Source organism: Agelaius phoeniceus, chromosome Z, assembly GCF_051311805.1.
Source record: "Agelaius phoeniceus isolate bAgePho1 chromosome Z, bAgePho1.hap1, whole genome shotgun sequence".
In the NCBI taxonomy this organism is placed as follows: Eukaryota; Metazoa; Chordata; class Aves; order Passeriformes; family Icteridae; genus Agelaius; species Agelaius phoeniceus.
The window spans coordinates 4933993-4953267 of NC_135303.1; the positions used below are offsets into that span (position 1 = coordinate 4933993).

Sequence of the window (19275 nt, forward strand, 5' to 3'; positions counted from 1 at the left end):
GTGTTTGAAGTAGGCAGGAAGCTTGTCTTATTAGTCACTCATTGATTGTCATCTTTCATATTACAGATTGAAACATTAAATTCAAGGGGTTTCACCAGGATTTAAAAAAAAAAAAAAAAAGCATAAACAAATGAAATATCAGCATGACTTTGTTCATCTTCATGCTAGCCAGTTAGCAAAGAAGCAGCCCAAAGTGACAAACTTGGTGAACCTGAAAACAAGGGAACACAAAAACTTTCGGGTCAAATAACCAGGCAGGAAAAACCACTTCTCTAATTGGAACCTTGGCCACTCCCAGGTATGTCTATGTTTAAAGGGGCAATTAATTGGTTTCCTGTGTTTGGCAGCAGTGAGGAGGCCAGCAAGGAGGTCCAAAAGCAAAGTAGTATCATGAATTACCATGGGGAAAGCTGCAGCTTACTGCTTATTCAAAATCTGATCATGAATAGCCTGTGACTTCAGGTTTAGAAAAGTTCTTCTTTTTTTTTTTTACTTTGGATGTTATTTCTACCTTAGCATATGGATGTGAAATCTGGAAATCCATCAGAAGTATAGGCAAGTGTCTAAACACCTTCAAAAGCAAATTGCTACAAAAATACTTGATATTGCAAGGAATTAATTTACGGAAAATGCCAAGATGCCTCAGACAATCAGTCTTAAAAATTACCAAGTAAGAAAATAGAACTATCTGGAGTATGAGCTAATAATTAAATCAGAGCATCTGCCATTGCAAGCGTGTCATGAAATGCTGTGAAAAGGCACATACAAATGGGGTTTAACTGGCAAAATTATCAGAACTTCACAGCACAGAGGCTTTGGAAATTGCATCCCATTGCTGAAGTAACTGACTGAATGAACTTTAAGACACAGCTTAGAAAGGATCCGGATTCAAATTGTGGAATAAAAAAACCCACAGAATCTCCTGAACAGACCAAGTTTGCAAAGACTTACAACAGAGAGAGAAATGTCTTAGAAATTTTTTCTCACCAGGCTTACTGGCAAACTTGAGGGTGAGATATGTTCCCAGAAACATTGATCAGCTCACAAGTCAGTTGTGAACAGAAAAGCAGCAAAACCTGTTATTTGCAATGAATTTTTAAAATTTATTTCTAATGCCCACTTTTTTACAAATCTGCCCATGAATTGAATAATAGACACCGTTTTTAATGTTTTGGTTTTTTTCTTTTTTTAAAAAAGTCAGCAAAACTAAAATTTTTATATATAGTAGAGGTAAAAAAAAAAAAAAGCTTATTGTTCTGATCTGGAATGGCAATTAAAGTAAAAATCAATTACATTTCTTCTAAATGGATCACAGATGTTAATGTTTTTGTTTTGGAACAGATACTTCTATATCATTGGTTGTTCTGAAAATGCTAAATAATCTAACCTTTCCCTCCCTTCCTAATAAGGAGTGTGAACACTTCTCTTTTTTAATTAAATGTTGAAAATATTAAGATTTATAGAGGCAGACTTGGCAGCCTTTTCCTGTTTACTTGGACTGTGAGGTATATTTTTATGTACATACCTCTGTATGTAAACCAATTTATTCTATTTTTTTTTTTTTTACTAAATCTGTTTTATTAGGCATGGATCAGACACTGGTAATGCCAGAAGACCTATTGTCTCACCACTTAAAGTTGTGTAAATTGGAAATAGCCACTGAAACAGGCAGAGTCACAGAGATTTAAAGACTGCAAGAGGAGAGAAAGGTCCAGGGTGTTTGCAATATCTGAGGCACATGAGTAAAATCACTCCTGCCAGTTCACAAACTCCAGATCAGCCCTGACAATTAGGCTGGAGTTGTATTTTCCTCCTGCAGCTTTGTATTGGTTTTTCATTGGCAATATGTTTCACCCACATCATTTGTTCCTTTATAAGTGCATTTTGTCACTGCCAGTTGTCAAGGGGCCTGAAATGCAAAATTCAGACCCAGATCCCAATTCAGCTCGTGCTCCACTCTGCCCTGAATGAGACTTCTGGCTTGGACCATCTTGTAATTGAGAGCAAACCACAGCATGTGGATTTGGACTCAGGTCCAGCCTCAGCTCCCACGGAGCCTGGAATTGTTCTGATTCCAGGGTTTGGTTCCAGACTTCTTGTAATTTGGGCTATTTAATATCTACTAACCCTTTATTTTTATTTGTGTGTGTGTGTCTGTGCGCCATTCCAGCAAAAAGAAAAAGAGCCAAACCCAAAACAAAACAAAACAAGGAGAATCTAAGAAATTGTTGTGCATTTTTTTTTCCCAATGTAGAGAAATGACAGATTTAAAGAAAAAAAAAATTAAAACAAAAAAGAAAAAAAGTGTGTGGGAAACAGCTGCAAAGTAATGTTTAACCACACAGGACCAAACAAAGGCAGCCAGCGCTGCTGTGAAGAGCGAGCTTCCATCCTCAGGACGGCGAGAGGCGCTTCCTGGAGCCATCTGGGACAAAGGAGCATCCCGAGGATGCTCGCAGCATCCCGGACCCGCCCGGAGATGCGGGCACACGCTCCAGGGGCTGGGAAGGAGAGGAGAGGCAATTCCCTCTCCCTGCAGCCGCGGTCACGCCTGCCTGGCAAAGGAGGAGGAGGATGGGAGCCGGTCACAAAGGATTTCCTGCCCACAACCAGGGCTTTGTGCTCTTTGTGAGGTGCGCTGCTCCTCCTCCAGCGCCCCGGGATCCAGGGAGATGGTGGCGAGGTGAACCAGAGAGAAGAGCTGCGAGGACAATTAAAGCGTCAGGGAACGCGCCTGGTGGCTTAAATAAATCAAATCTTTCTCTGCGGAGAGGCTCGTAAAGAGGGGGTGAATTAATTAGAGATTACAGCCAACTATGAGGGATAAAAATTTGGTAATTGAGGGAGGTTTCGGTCTAAAGACAAAGAGATGTTGAGGCTTAACGTCTATGGAAGATGAAGGTAAAACAATTAAACAAATTAGAGCAGGAAGAATTAAAAAAAAAAAAAAACAAAGCAGGATGGTTAACTGCTAGGCAAGCACACCAAACTGAGATTTAAAGATTTGCACTGAATTTTCCCCATAAATTCTGGAGTTTTTTCCTTAGAATTCAGGCTGCAGGTTAAGCAGGAATTAATTTTAGCAAGTTCAACCACATACACTGCGAAAAGAGTTGGAATAAAAGATCAAAACAGGCCCTCCTAGCTTTGTAAATAAGGAGTCCAATAATAAGCAGCTAAGCTCACATTCCAGGCTCCTGAGGACACATTGCAGGCAGGAACGTGACATGACTTTCCAAAGGCTGCATGACAAATCTGTGCCCAGACCTGAAGAGAGACCCCAGGATTCCCGACAGGAATGCTCTTTGTCCTTGCTGTGTTTCCATCCTGCCTTTTCTTTCTTTAAAGAGCTTATCCCCTTCCTGCCCCTCTCTCTTCCTCCTTTCCTCTGTGTTTGACACCATGTCCATTCCTGCCTGGTGTCTCCTCTGTCCCTCCTCCCCCTTTTTTTCCCCATTTTTCTGTGGAGCCCGTGGAGCTCTGCACTGACATCTCCTGCAGAAGGACTGGGCTGGTACACGCCCAAGCTCTTGGCCAGGTTTTCTGGGAGACACCCACGGCTGATAAAGACCAGGCAAAGGAGGTATGAGGGAAAAAAAGGAGGTTATTTCTGGTCTAAATGTCTCAGATTGTGGCCGAGCGGCTGCGTTGTGTGAAAGAGGGTGAGGGCTGCATTCCCTCCTCACCAGCAGCCAACATCAGCCTGGCAAGAGCAGCGTGGAGCTGACACTGCAGAAGAAGGACACAAAGAACTGTCCTGGCCATGAACAAGCCTGTAAAACCTCCTCAGTGATCTGCCTGTCTCCCACAGAGTGCTCTCCATCAGCACATGAGGAGTCATCCCACCAGTGACACCACCCCGGTCATTCTACTTCAATCCCGCCACAGGGAGTGACCCATCAAAGCACATGGAAATGAGGATGACCCCACCAACAGCTTCAGCATTGGCCCTCTTAATTTTCCCAGTTTCTTCTCACCATAACATGTGCATCTAAACTCTCAACCTTTAAACAGTGACTTTTCCTCTATTTCCAAACCCTCAGATCAGTTCTGTTCAAAAGAAGAGCATATTAATAGCAACCTCTATATTCCCTCCAGGATGCTCTCAAGTCTTACTGTGTTTTTAATCTTTGCAGAGCCCAAAAAACCAACCACATCAGGTGATGCGAATACCAGGGGTTTTTTTTCATTTCTTTATGGACGTGACTAGTTAGGAGTTCTGCAAAGATTAAAAACACCATTCGATAAAACTGTAGATTTAAAGAAGGTGCATCATGATATGATTAACAGGGGATTCAAAAGAGAAGATAAAAAGAGTATTCCTGACATCCATAGAGTGGCAAAAATCTACAGAATAACTGGAGCAGCATTGACCTGCTCTTTAATACCATCAAGAGATTAAACAACCTCATCAAAACTTGGAAGGCATCAGAAGCAGAAAGATTAGGCTGAGATTTTTGGATTTCCAGATTGCAAAGAAAAGGAGTCTGTTTAGTTGGTCTGGAATAAGTAAAACTGTGAGAATGGAAAGCAGAACAATGTGTTTTGACCATAGGCTGCAGGATGATGGTTAGGGGGAAGAGAGGAATTGAGGTTCTCCTGTGGACCGGGGGAGCAAAAAAAGTGTCTGCAGCACATGACATTTAAAACTGCAAGCAGAGTGCCATGACTGGTGTGTCATCTACATTCTCTAACTTCAGTTTTCTCAGTTTGCATTAAGGATACATCCAAAACTCACTTCTTTAGAGTTTTGTTTTCATCTTGCTCTTCAAGTGTGTTTTTTCCTTCCAGCACACAGTAAAAAGTGTTATATAACAGAATATTCTACCCTGGGAAAATATTTTTTGTTCTTGTTTGCAACTTTTCACTCTTTTCTGAAAAGTTATCCTCTTTTTGGGGTAAACACAGTGAAATAGAAAATGACAAGCAGAAGAGATGTTTATTATTGCACGTTTTGAGTAAGTCACAAGACAGTGCCATGGTCTTGGCCCACCACCACAGAGAGTATCTTGACCATTTGCTGTGACTCTTGGTAGGGTGACACATTATGAGACAATAAAGCTCATCAGTGGGTGATGATTCTGTTCCATGGCAACTTCCTGTGTTTCAAATCATTATTCTTCTACGCTGTAACACAAAGAAAACACTTTCATAAAAGCCTGTAAATGCCTGGTTTCGGGCATTTCTGTTACCTGGTGACTAAAATCCTTACACAGAATTTTCCTTTTGTTTTTTTTCCCCATTCTAGGTCACTCAAAATGAAGTGTTTGTTTTCCTCATTATAGTCAAAGCATAATCCTCTTCTCCCCACAATTTCACTGTAATTTTTTGTCCTAAGCACAAGTGTTGTGAAAAAAAGCTAGTAGTTGCTTCCATCAGACTTCAAAACAAGAACCAAAAAAACCCAGATCTTGCTTTACTGCAGATACATAGTTTGCTCTCATTGAAACAAGAACAAATAGAGTTTTTAATAAGGATAATCCTATAAAGTTTGTACAGATGACTGCTGAGCTAAAACTGCAAAAGAAAGAAGAATCAGGCCCAATCAGCTGTGAGTTGTTGAATAAATCCACCATGAGGGTAACACAGACTGAGCACTGAGTTGCAATTCTGAGTCCAGTGTGTGTTCTCCAAAATAGACTGGGGTCTTTGAGACCCCATTTGAAGGGGCTGGTGGTTGTGTTTCTGATTTTCCCATATGAGCAAGACATTCTTGGACACTCTGAGCATTGGTTACCACCACTCCTTGTTTTCATCTTCCCTTTGTGCATTGTGCACTCTTAAAGGAGAAAAACTTTCAATGAACACCAGCCTTGCTGCAGCATGTGGCTTCATCACCTCTGCAACACATTTAGCAAGGGGAATATTGCATGAACAGCCGGGTAAATTCATCTGTTACAGGTGATGAGTGCTTCATTTTGGGTCAGACCCAAAATTGAAGGAGGAGGCAGACACCCTATTCTTCACACAGTGCTTTCCCCTGTACTGCTCTATCCTATCAACAAGACTCAAAGGCATGAAGGCTTAAAGCTTCATCTCCATAGCCACACAGCACTACATTCGACTGTCCCAGACAGATTTTTGCTTTCCCAGCCCTCTGAGACTCCTGCAGTTGAATTACACAACGTCTCCTTGAGCAGCATCTGTGCAGCAGGAATCTTCAGCCCACAGAAAAGCTTGGGAGACAGACTGCTTCCTTACACGTGGTTGCTTTTGTCAGCACATAAATCAGCCCCTGAGAGGCCTCAGCAAAGCAGGCCTGGTCCAGGGCAGGGTGCCTTGGTTGGAGAGGAAGGGCAACTGTTCCAAGCCTGGCTGAGGAAAACAAGGAGCTGGGAAAAATCCATGAGCCAAGAACTTTACAGTTTTGAAAATCTCAAGGTGCTTTTTGTGATAGTGTGACTTCCTCAACAGACAATTCCACAGGAAATTGCAGAACATTTTCAGTGTGTGCTATCCAACTACAAAAGATGGGCATCATGAGATGCAGAACACTGCAGACACAGCAGAAGGATCCCACAGGAGATTAGGGAGAAACTTGCAGTATCAGACAGTTCCTCATGGGCAGACACATGGGATTTCAAAGCGACTTTTGCTACTGTTTCTACTGCAGCAAAATTATATTTTTGCCTGTCTCCAGGAGATTACAAAACATTTCTGATTCTCAGAAACATTCAAGGGTTCCTTACTATATCTCAGTCTTATTGGATCAAAACAATACAAAAAGATTTCTAGCAGATGCCCATGGAAGAAAGACCAATTGTATCAGGAAAAAAGACGCCTGGTGAAGCTCTGGAGGTGAAACTGCATGCACAGCACCCATGTGAAATTTCAGCTGCCCCCTTTCTGAAGAACAGCTGCTTCACTGAGCCTGCACAGCCCAGCAGGAGTCCCTGCTTTCCATCAGTCATCATGGAGCAAACTCTTGGCACAGAGCAGGGAGGCTTCCTCTCCCAGACAGAGCAGAAACAGACTCTTGTCTTCACATCTTCCAACCATTTAGAGCTGCTTTAAAAAATAAAAAACAAACCCTCCTTGACTGCTGTTTCTCTGTACTAATCAAATCATCTCAGACTCTATCAGAGAAGCCAAAGATGCTTGAAGGGTCTTTGGCATGTACAAAACTGATTTTAGCATTTTCCTTTTCAGCCTTTAGTTTCTCAGCAACTGCCTTAGCAGCACCTTCAAGTGGATCAGCCCCAACTGTTGTCAGCTTGCAGCATCCCAGTTTGCATGCCCTACTTAACTGCTTGAAATTCAGAGGTATTGAGCACCTGGGACTCCAGTGGAATTTGATGAGATCCATGGTTGCTTCCTCACCTCTGAAAAGCGAGGCCCACAGGACTTCTTTTGAAGATGCCAATTGCTATCCTCTGTCCTGGCTTCCCATATTACTTCCAAACAAACAGCTATCACTCCCTGTGCTGGCAGGTTTGGCTTTTGAATGTTAAGTGTCCTGGTCGAAGACATAAATTTTAGTCCAACTTCATCTGTTTAAAGGGGACAGGGATTATATTACCTTGCAATTCCTTCTTAACTTTGTTCTATTTGATATCAAATATGAATTATTGACAGAATCACCCCAATCTGTCACATTTGATGAGACACACATACCATGGAATACATTAAATGGAGAATACAATTTTAGAAGCACATGCAAGAGAAGCTGAGAGAGAATTAATTTCTAATTCAGTGCATGAAACAAACAACAACAACGAAGAACATTATGAAGCTTTGTGACCTAACAGTAGCACAGGAAATGAAAGGTTTCAGTGAAGGCTAAAAGGGCGAGCTACAGTCCCTTGCTAAAAATCAGCTGAAAACCAGACATGCACACACAAACACACACATAAAGCTTCAGCTAGCAAATTTGATTTAAGGACTAGATTCCAAGGTTTTTAGTTGTGTTGAATGCTACCTTCCCACCAATGAATGATCCCTTTGAACCACCAAATTTGTACTTGTGGAACAAGGTACCATTCAGCTCAGGAGTAAAGTGAAAGGAATCAGAATCCACCCCGAAGTTAAAAGAAAACAGGAGATTCCATATCTCACAGTAATCAATGTGAAAAAAGAGTTAGGACTCCCCAGTGCTTCCCACACTATGATATTCCAGCCATCCCCACACACCAGCCTCCAGTATCCCACAAAACTGTTAACAAAAATCCCCAAATGGGGCATATTGGTATTTGCATATGGGTGTTATTTAGTGAACTCAGCAGAAATCAGGGACTCCTGGGGCAGGAATGTAATCCTGGATCCTCCAAGGAGGAGGTTATGATCCACAGCAGAGCCAGCCAAATGCATGCACAGGAGAGAACCCTGAAGTTTCATCTGAACAGGTTACCAACACCACTGCTGCTCCTTCTTCCCTGCTAACACTGAAAGTTTTTATAAGTACAGCCTGTTGCTCTCTGCTAGCTCAGTTGCCTTGTTTGGAAACTTTCTGTCCCTCCTGAAGATAGCTTCTGGCTCTTTCTCTCCATTCCCAGACATACTTTATTTGAATGAGGAGGAAAAATAACCAAAAAAAAAAAAAAAAGCACAGTAACCATCCCTGCCCTTCATTCGAATTTCTCAGTTCCCAAAGTTTCAAGTACACTTTATAAAAGGTGGTAACCTTTTAAAGCTAGATTTGCCCTCTCTTCCCATGCAGTCAAAAAGACCTGAAAAATCTTTACCTCAGGACTAACTAAATTGCACCCATTAATGAGATCTGTAAGGTACACACATAATCGACTGGTCATTTTGCCCTGTTTTCTGATCAGGATAATGAGTACATCTCCTTTCTATGGCTTTTCTCAACACTCTCCAAATGTGCAATATCAGAAATAAAAGGAGTATGAATTTCTGTTACTTAACTGGATAAGACTAATAAGCATGTGAGCTAAATGTGCAGTGGAAATTACATATCCAATAATAAATGAGGTCAAATAACAAAAGAAACCCACTATCAGAAGTGTAAAATATCTTTATTTATGTCAGAATTTTGACCATTATTGTGCTTGTGCATAGGTAAGTACAATTTCAGGCATACATTATGTTGAAACGAGTATTGATTGCCATTTATCTTCTGGTTGCAATGTTCTTCATTCAAAATTTTCCTCAGACCAAATTGCTTACCAAAAAAAATGTGTGAAAACAAAAAATTGCTCACCTATTCTTTCTGGAGACACACTGACAGTAACACACAGCAAATCCATTAAAAGACTGGCTTATAAAATATGGATTCATTTAGTCCAGGTCCTCAAAACACCTTCAAAAATTCCTGGCTGAGATAAGGTTAAAGTTTAGAACTAGTGGGTATTGAGCAATTCAAGCTACAAGTTTTTATCTTCTTGTCCCAACCTCCAGCAAAGGAAAACAAACAGCAGCAAGGTGGCCTTGAGATGTTCTTAAAAAGGCAGAAGATCTGCTCCACGTAGAAGAGACCTATTTCAAGGTGAACCTTGGGAATAAGATGAGAAAGGGTCATTTATTCATAGCTCTTTCCAGAGGGTGCCATAAAAGAGGTCTTTAGAGTCAGCTTCAATCAGCTGTGAACAGTAGTTTTCTCCACAAAAAGCCTGGCTCCCACATTTTCACACCACATTGTGTAACTTGAACTTATATTTAATTCATTTTTCCCTTCAGACTTCAGAGTATTTAGCCATCTGTGACATCATTACACCAGCTACCAGATTCCCTTCACTGCTACCAAGGCTGACAATTCAATAAAGTCTAATTGACGACCTTTTTAAAAGGGCCCAGATTAAGAGTAATTAGCACACAAATGAGTAACACTCAACATTCCGGTGATGTAGTGATTTGATCAAATTCAGCATACCTTAGGGGAGATATACTGAGCAGCAGTATGAGGAATGATCAGATTTACTGCAAGAAAGACACACAACAGACATTTTTATTTATATGCTCACGATTCTGTATTAACTGAAGATTAGCCTCAGAAAAAAAAAAAAGGAATAAAAAAGGAATAAAAAAGGAAGGTATTGTTAAAAATCAAGAAGTCCTTTAATTTATGATGATCTAGAAAGTAAAGAAAAAATCACAGAGTTGAGTGTCAAGACAGACAAGAGTGACTGAGTAAAAGAGATAGGTTATGGAGAATAGAATATTGATAGAGAAACTCTACACTTAAAGTATTTACCAAGAGTCCCAGGCATGGGCATCTCTGTGTCTGTGCACACACTGAGACACACATTTGCCTTTTATCATGTCTTGCTGATGGAATCTGGGTAGCCAGGCAGAAGAAAGTGGGGCTTGTAAGGAGAGCTGCCTACCCTCAAACAAAGAGAAAGGGAGCACTGAAGAATTCATGTTGATCTTCAGCCAGAAGTCATAGAGAAGCAAGGAAGACGTTCTAGCACACCTTAAACACATATACTGAGAACGTATAACAAGAAGAGTGGTGAAATCCCTCCATCCCGGTGGAGTTTTGCTCCAACATTGGGTGGGAAGTGTGCAGCACAGGGCTGCTGCTGCATTCCAGTCCCACATTAAGGTCCCTGTGCTCTGCATCACCAGGAATGGAGCCCTTCCACCACGGGAACAGCACTGCCAGCATGGTGCAGATCCTTGTCCAAGTGCCTCACTGCACCTCCTGGACCCTGACCGAGGCAGCACACTGGAAACACATCCTGCCTTTGGCCCTCCACCACTGCAGGGCAGCGGGAGGAGGAGAGGAGTGCTGTGGGTTCCACCACCTCTCCCATGCGGCGCAGGGCGGCGCGAGCAGGACCCAGAGCGCCCCAAAGCAGGGAGGCAGAGAACAGAAGCATCACACAGCAGGGAGCTGCCAGCCTGCTGGCCCCAAAATAGACGTGCTACCTGAGGTGTTAATACAGGCCTCGCTCGTCAGATATCTCAGCATTTCTCCTCAGTGCCAGGAGGCTGCACTCCTGTGACATCCCAGCGCGGTGTGGAGGAGGGAGGGTTAAACCTCATCCCACAGAGGGAGGAAGATTCAGAGCCTTGCCTAAGGTGGGAGTGCCAGCCCACTAAACTGCCGACTCCACATTATGTTGCAGCTTTACAACTCTCATTATTTGGTCCTGTGCTGAAAATTCAGACGCATTATTAATGTAATTTGTTTCAAACAACACCAGCTGGTTGTGATGAAGCTCTCATTAAAATTTATCACCATGATAGTGTATAAATATATACATGTATATATTTATATATGTATCACAGGTGGGCCATACCTCTCCACAAAGTCTGCTGTTACAGATAATTCAGTGGATGTAATTGAATTAAGTAATGCTGGTAAGCAAGCAACAATTTGAGTTTCTACCCATCAGTGTTGTCTTTTTTCCATGCATGACCTTGCAACATCTGCATGCGTGTCCCCTCTTGTATTTTTTTTTGTGTTCCAGTAATTTGGCACAGCCAGAAATCTTCAGAAGACACCATCTCTCCACTCAGGGCTTGGGAATTGAGATCAGAGAGTCACTGGAAATGGGCAGAGCCACACTGAGTCCCAGCTGAAGGGTGGCTGTGCTCACCCAGCCCCTCCAAACTGATTCCCTCTGGCACAACACAGAGCTCAGCCTGAAGGCTTGAGCTGAGGGGACACAGGTGAGAAATTCCAGCAAAGACTCAGTTTCAGCAAGATCCTTTTAGAGGCTTCAAAAATGGGCTTAAACCCTCCTGTGGATAGGAACAGATCTTTCCTCTTAACCAGCATCACCCCTATAATTAAAGATGCACACTGCCTATGATGGGTGTCCTCTATGCTGCCTGACCAGCTGATTACTTAGAGGCTACTACTCCCTAGAGGAGTTATTCTGTGAACACAGTATTAATTCTTAAAAAAAATAAAAATAGAAACATGGTCAGGAAGTGATCTTATCTTAGACAGGGTTTTTTTTTCCTGACTGTCATGACGCAACTTGTATGGTTGATAATTTTAGTGTGGAACAGGCTGTGGATATGTTTCAGACTGGGGAAAATGTCTCTCAGTGAGATGTCTCAAGCTGGTTGAGATGGAAAACAAGGACAATGTTGCTTCATAGAGGGGAAAAAAAGCATTAACTTTTGGCAGCATTTCAGATAATTTTCTTTTTATTTAGGTTTTTTCCCCCTTCTATAAAGCTCACTCAGCATTATCTCCATTACTAAGCAATCATGTTTACTGAGATCTGCCAATTTAGTCCTGCCTATATTTAGATTCAGGAAGCTTGATTTTACTTTATGTTTAATAAGACCTTCTGCAAGTGGCAAGAAGAACCCACTTCGTTCCATACTACCACAAATCTTTCATTTGTGGTAGCTAATGAAAGCCCAAAAACTATTATATTACAGAAAACAGGGGTAAAAGTGGCTCTAAATATGGTTCTATCTTCTCACCGGCAAGTTAATGACAGTATTGCCAGTGGCCTCCCAAAACCTTCTGCTACAGAATTCCCTCTTAAATGTTATGTACTGTAGACTTCACCATAAATGTAAGTAGTGGTGCATCTTCCTATCAGTTCAACCATACTACAAGGGTCACTAACTACGAGTTTATTTTTCTTCACAGTATCAGTAAAGTCTCAAAATAGTCTTTTAGCAAGACTTTAGTGGTGTATAAAACATTGCTGGCACTTCAGAAGATCCTGGGGGGCTCAGTTTTGACAAACACTCAGTTGCAAATTGTAATATGAGACTTTAAAAACAGGTAAAACTAAAGTATGGAGGTTAAAAATGTGAGGCAGAACAAAACAGAGAAAAGGAAGGCTGGTAACATTATTAACCTTGGCATGGATGTCTACACCCATGCAGCACAGCATCACATGGATGCACCCTTAGCATCCTGCATGATCCCGGCTCCAGCTGACCTGGCTCCCTCTGGATGCTCAGGAACAACCCCCACACAGCCTTGACAAACCCCTCCCAAGGAGCTGAGAGCTGATCTCACTCAAACACAGCTTGCCAAGGGCCAGCTCATCTGGTAAATAAACATTCCTTTCCCAAATACATACATTTCTGCTCCTAAACCTCCACATAGGTCCCAAATTTGGGAGTAAGTACATTCATCCCACCAACATGTACAAAAAATATAACATGCCTGGTTCCTGCACCTGGAAAGGTCTCACAGAGATACAAAGGAAAGAATCCAAGTTTCACAGCCATGCAAACACTTCTTTACTGGTGAGCACAGCCTTGTAGCCTTTTAAGAAGGGTTTCACAAATTTATTTTGTGCAGGTATCATCACAAAGCCAAGCACATCGAGGAGAAGAGACATTCTGCTCTTTGACTGCAGCATCTTCCACAATGCAGAGTGCAAATCCTGCAGTTAAACATGTTAGTTTAGATCAGTCATTTAAAAGTGGCTTTTTATTCTCATAGTCTTCACACAAAACAACACCTGATGACTAAGATTTCTGGCCTTACAGCCCTAAATGAAGATCCTACTTCTCACTAGGTATTTCAAGGCTATGTTTCAGGATGCACGTGGCTCACACAGAAACAAGATGCAGAGGGTTTGCAGCATTCTGTCTAGTTCAAAATTATGCCAATAAAACATCATAAAAGTACCACCCAGTTTGTACCATGTCGATCATTAAAAGGGAGAAAGCATGTTTATAAAGCTTCATTCTCTGACTGTATCTTCATCAAAATTAAAAAGAGGAAAAGAGCAAAGTGTTTCTTAGAGCAGCTTACAGCAGATAATATCAAAAATGTTTGGTGTTTTGAGGGTTTTTAAAGTTTGTTGGTCTCGATTTTGCACCAGCAGGCAGCCCAGGAGAATGAACATGCATGATTTCATGTTTGGACAGAAGGCAGCCCTGTCTAGCTTCATAATCTTTCATTTAATTATGGAATCACTAGCAACGTTTCCCTCTGTTTCAAAGCAAAATAAGGTAAAAAGGAGAACAGGGGACTGTGTGATAAGTGTACATAAATCCAAAAAAAGAACTTTGCAGTGGAAAAGTGGGAGTCTGGGAGGAAATTTATATCCATGCATTTAATTCTTGCTTATCTTGTTCATGTGAGCTTTTCTCTTGACTGAGGAGTATGAATTACTGTAGAAATGTAAAAGTAGGAGTACCCTCCAGAGGACATCTGTTTCACATCACAGACAGATGTCTGTCTGACCCATTTTCAGGACTTGAAACAAGGATTCCAGAATATCCTCAGAAACCCTGTTCCAGTGCAGTATCATCCCCATAGCCAGAACATCTCTCTATCCACTTGAGCTTATTCCATCCTTTTTTCTTTCTTTCTTTTTCTTTTTTACATCATTTCAAACAGGGAAAGCAGGCAAGTTCCCTTTTCTTTACAAGATTTTAAATAATATTTTGCATACTGTAGACGCATTACAGATTTTCCTCAGAAAAAAGCCCATACTCAGTTAATTCAGCTTTTCCTCACAGAAATTGTTTTCTAGGCTTTGTTCTTTCTCCATCTAAAGGAGAATGATTTTCAAAATGTGCCATTACTGTTGGACACAGATGTAATATTCCTGGGTCAGGCTCCACCACTCAGAGCAGAACTAGATAATTATTTCCCAGTTATTCACAATATTGCTATTAATTCATACAATCGTGGAATTTACTCTTCACACACATTCACATTTCTGGATTTCATTTTGCTTGTGCTCTGTGCTAAGCCTCTTTTATGAAAACCACTCTCAAACTAGTTGTTTCCCATTTAATACTTGTGCATTTGATTTTTCCTTCCCCAAAAGTAATACATTGCACTTGTCTTCCTTTATTGAATTTCATCCTATTGATTTCAGACACTTTCTTCAATTTATCAAGCCCATTTTGTATTCAAATCCTGTTCTGTTTGTAACCCCTCCTCGTTCAGTATCATATGCAATTTTTTGAAGTTTTCTACATATTCCATCATCAAAGCTGAAAATATTGAATAATACTGGACCTAAGACAGTCCTCTGTGGTATCTTATTTGATATGTTTTCCCAGTCTGACAACAAACCATTGATAACTGCTTTACTGATAAGCCAAATTTTACAGTTTTGCACCCATCACACAATAACTTCATCTAAACCATATTTCTCCTGTTTACTTATGAAAATGTCATGTGGATGTGTGTCAAAAGCCTTGCTAAAGTCAAGATCTATCACATCTGCTTCTTGCTCCTTATCCACTGGGCCAGTTACACTGTCAAAGAAGGAAATGAGATTGCTTTGATGTGATTTGTTCTTGACAAACCCGAGCAGGCTGTTTCTTATCACCTTATTTTCCTCTAGGTGTTTACAAATTGATTGTTCAATAATTTGCTCCTGCATTTTTCTCAGTATCAAAGCCAGGCTGACTGGCCTGTGATTCCCTGGGTCTTCCCATTTCCCCTTTTCAAAGACAGGTTCTGTGTTTGCCTTTCTCCCGTCCGCTGGGACCTCACTCATCCTCCACGAGCTCTCAGAGATAATTGCTAATAGCTCAGAGATCACCTCAGCCAGTACCTGCAGTACTCCAGGGTGAATTTCACGAGGCCCTGCTGACTTGCATATATCTAACTTATCTGAGTATTCTTTAACCTCTGCACCTTTTCCCTGTATATTTAATGACTTGCTGCCCAGAGTGAGTTTCACACTTTTAATGCTCAGAGGCAGCGATCCTAACAAGGCAGGTTTAATTTATTTTGGCTGGTGGAGCAGTCACTTTTCACTCCATAATGTCAATAAAGAAGAGTGGCTATATTCACTAAATGGGTAGGAAAGGTGCCCCCAAACCCAAACACACGGTGTTTGAAAATGTGACTCCTGCTCTGCCTCTAGAGACTAAATCCTCTGTGGACAGGGAAGCCCAGTGAGATTTTAACACCTTCTCATGGCCCTAAAGACCCTTGCTCTGGTCAGGTCCAGTTGCAGCAGCTCAGAAAACCAGCAGCTGTTTTTTTATGCCATCCAAGTGACATCCAGACATCAGCCATTCCCCCACCTGTTTTTCCCACACCTGGAAGTATTTACAAAACATGACACCCATTTATACAATCAAGCTTCATATAAAATGCAGCAAGGGCATCCAGCAGGAGGTAAAACAAAGATACACTGATCTAGAATTATACCTACTTCCTCAGATAAGGTTTCTTGGAGGTAGATTTAGCTACAGATTGGTCCTTAGCTATTGTCCTTCTGTTTCAGCAGCTCTGTTCCTGTTTACAAAGCAGTCCTTACCTCTGTCTCTCAAACTCCCACTCGACATGCCTGCTGTACTTGCAATTAGGGCAGGAGAAGCCCATTGTTCATGTTTTCCCCTCTGTCTTCTCTGCAGAAGCATTTCTCACTGGGGACCTAAAAGACAAAATATTGATTTTTTTTTTTTTTTTCCTAAATGGCTTGTTCTTTTTTATTATGTTATCCGGGTGGTTTTAATTTCTTACTGCCTACTTTGATGTAGCAACCTAAAGACAGCCAAAGATGAAGTTCTAACCCTAAGGCCTTGAAACAAAAGATACAGCATCTTCCCTCTGTCCCTCAGACAGAGAAATAAAATGGCTTAGTTGAAAGAAATCCACAGCAAGGAGGGTGTGAAGAAACCTTTACATTTCCTCACCTGTCGATTAACACAGAGGATGCACCCTGGACGCTGGAATGGCCTTTCTGACAGGCAGGAATCCATCTCTCAGGCTGCAAAATTATTCTCACTTCAGTCCCGTGGTGAACTTCATGGCAGTCAATGCTGTGTGTGCCCGAGGGAGCCTCGGGGAAGCCACCAGGAAAAGCCACATGGGCACAGGATCACCACAAGGCTGGCAGCAGCAAACAAAGGAACTCTGAGCAAACACATTTCACAAGCGTGCAAGCATGTCATCCGTAACTCAAGTGGGGATTCCTTTAAAAATACAATTCTCCCACTGCTTTCATACTCGAGGAAAGCATCACCAAGTTAAAGGCTTGTGGAAAATATTATAAGCTACTTTATTTCAAGAGGTAAATTCTGGGGAAGGAAAACTCTCAGAGGAGGAAAATAGTGGAAATAAGCAGTGGTGCCATGGTGAGCTCTGTCTGTTACCTCAGGCAGCCTGGACCTCAGGCAGGCTCCTGCCCACCCCACACACAGCCAGGACTAGCAGGAGCAGAACAATCCAGGATGGAGATTCCATGGCCTCTCTGGGCAACCTGGTTCCTGGTTCAGTCCACCATCCAAAGGACCAAATGTGCATTTTTTGCCTCAAAGCAGCATCCCCTTTCCAAGATGTGTGCCCAGACCCTCTTAGCTTGAGCCTCCCAGGAGAGCCCAGCTGCTGGTACTCTTTGCCCATGCATCTTTCTCTACATCCATCCTGTCCCACCCATGGCACAGGGCTTTGCATTTCCCTTTGTTCAGCTTTCTGAGGTTGCTGTCAGTTCATTTCTTCAGCTGTCACCTGCTACAGGTCAGCCACAAATTCTGCACAGGGACCAGCCAGCAATGATCCTGCTGAAAGACAGGAATGCAACATGAGCGACCAACACCACACAAAAGGAAAACAAGGTGGAAAAAAGGGGCAGGATCAGAGGGAAAATGCTAATGGATGCTACAGAGACACACCAAAAGCTTGTGCATGGCACAATAACATGAAACTGCTAAAATTTCAGTCTTGCCAGTCCCTGGCCTGGTACCACTAGAGCTGGTGAAAGTTATAAGAGTATTTGAGAGGAATCTTGGCAGGGAGAAAATGATTGTAATGGCATTAAACTCTTCTCTCATTCCCACAATGATCCATCCACTCTAGGACTGGCTTTTGCAAACATGCATCCATGGAGGAGCACTCTCCCAGATGTAATTGTGCTGTAGAGAAAGGTTCATTTTTCTTAGCTGTAAGACACTTCTTCTCCAGAAAGTAATAAACCCCAAAAATCTTAATTGCAGCCAAATATCACAGACATAAACCAACAGTAAGCTCCAAAGATGCTTTTACATGAGGGACAATGGAGTGGGAAAGAGCAAAGGAGAACATTCAGATCTAGACCTGTATTTAAGGTTTCTTTCCATTTACAAGGAGTGAGGCTTGGAAGCCAAGATTCAGACCAGGCCAAGTATAACTCCAGCACGACTGAGAATGGTTGAAATTACAGAAATTATGTTCAACTCCAGCACATATTAGTGATAAATAAAATTATTCATGCACTCTAGAAGCAGGTAGAGTTGAGAGAAGCTTATTACAAGGTACAAAAAAAAAAAAAAAGAGCACAATTGGACCAAAATATATTCTGCCATAAAAACAGACAAACTGCTTGCTATCATTAGCTACAAAAAGAGACTTCCACTAACACCTCTGATATAAAAGCACAAGCAATTCAAAGCCCTTAAAATCATTCCATCTCCTTTCTGTGACCAGAGAATGCTCAAAGTTTTCTGAAGCACTGGGACTGTAGGTCCTAATGAGGTATCTCTGGCCTTTACTTACAGCACGTACACCTCACCCTCTTCTCTGTAACTCCTAACACATTCTGTGAAGATAAAGTTTGCAGAAAACTTAAAAATATTCAGCAGGCACTCTGTAGCTCTTCTCATTTACCTGCTCTGGTGTGAGATCCATGCAGGTCTTCCCCCTGCTTATGCAGGTGGCTTTTTCATCTAATTTACCAGAACTCTGATAAATTCGCATTCATGTGTTGTGCTGAGGCCTCTGGGCTGGCAGAATTTGAAGTTTGCTTAACAGCTGCATTTTATTCAGGGAGAAAAACCAAAACCTAGTGAAATTATTCCTACATGTGTTATATTCTCCAAGGTGCGTGTCAAGATATAATTTTCAGCATGTTACTTAGTCATGGTCTGGAAACCTGACTATGAACAGTAGGCAGTATGGACCAGAGGGAAGGCCTTGGTTGCTGTCCACCTCTGAGGGAATGACTGTCTCAAAGAAAACTCAAGATTAGGAACATGCATTTCACATAGAAACTCACCCGAGTAATAGGATTACTAATAATAACTCATATGAGTAATACAAAAAGTCTGAGCTTATTCCAGACTTTGAATTCAAATACTAAAATATGTCGCAAACAATGGAGGGTCTGGCTGGAGAACCAAACTCATTTCTACCTCCAGCTCCTCTGACACTGACAAGGAGCATGTCTTTCTTTTGTCAGGGGGAAAGCAAGCTTGACAGGCCAGCTGGTGACATGACCTTTATGAAAATGAGAAGTTAGAAAGAATGGCTGCTTCCTATGTTTATGCAGCAAGGTTGCCCCTCACCAAGGATGTCAGTCAGACACTGGGCTTTTCTCCCTCTCCTCCTTCAGGTTTTTTTAGCACTCTTCAAGCTCGTTTCTTTGTTCTATCAACATAGCAGGTGGTCCATGTTGGGCATCCAGTCAAATAAATTTATGAACCATCTGAAAAAGC

At 41.8% G+C, this 19275-nt stretch overlaps 1 long non-coding RNA gene across 1 annotated transcript in view; it reads right to left on the reverse strand.

Annotated features, from left to right (window-relative positions):
* Window positions 1-9000: 9000 nt before the first annotated feature.
* Window positions 9001-19275, reverse strand: part of LOC143692182 (uncharacterized) — a 51313-nt gene continuing 41038 nt past the window's right edge. The window contains exons 5-6 of the long non-coding RNA XR_013180037.1: window positions 16122-16238; window positions 9001-13268 (exon numbers count right to left, since the gene is read on the reverse strand). This is a non-coding gene — a long non-coding RNA (uncharacterized LOC143692182). The remainder of the gene's footprint in view (window positions 13269-16121; window positions 16239-19275) is intronic.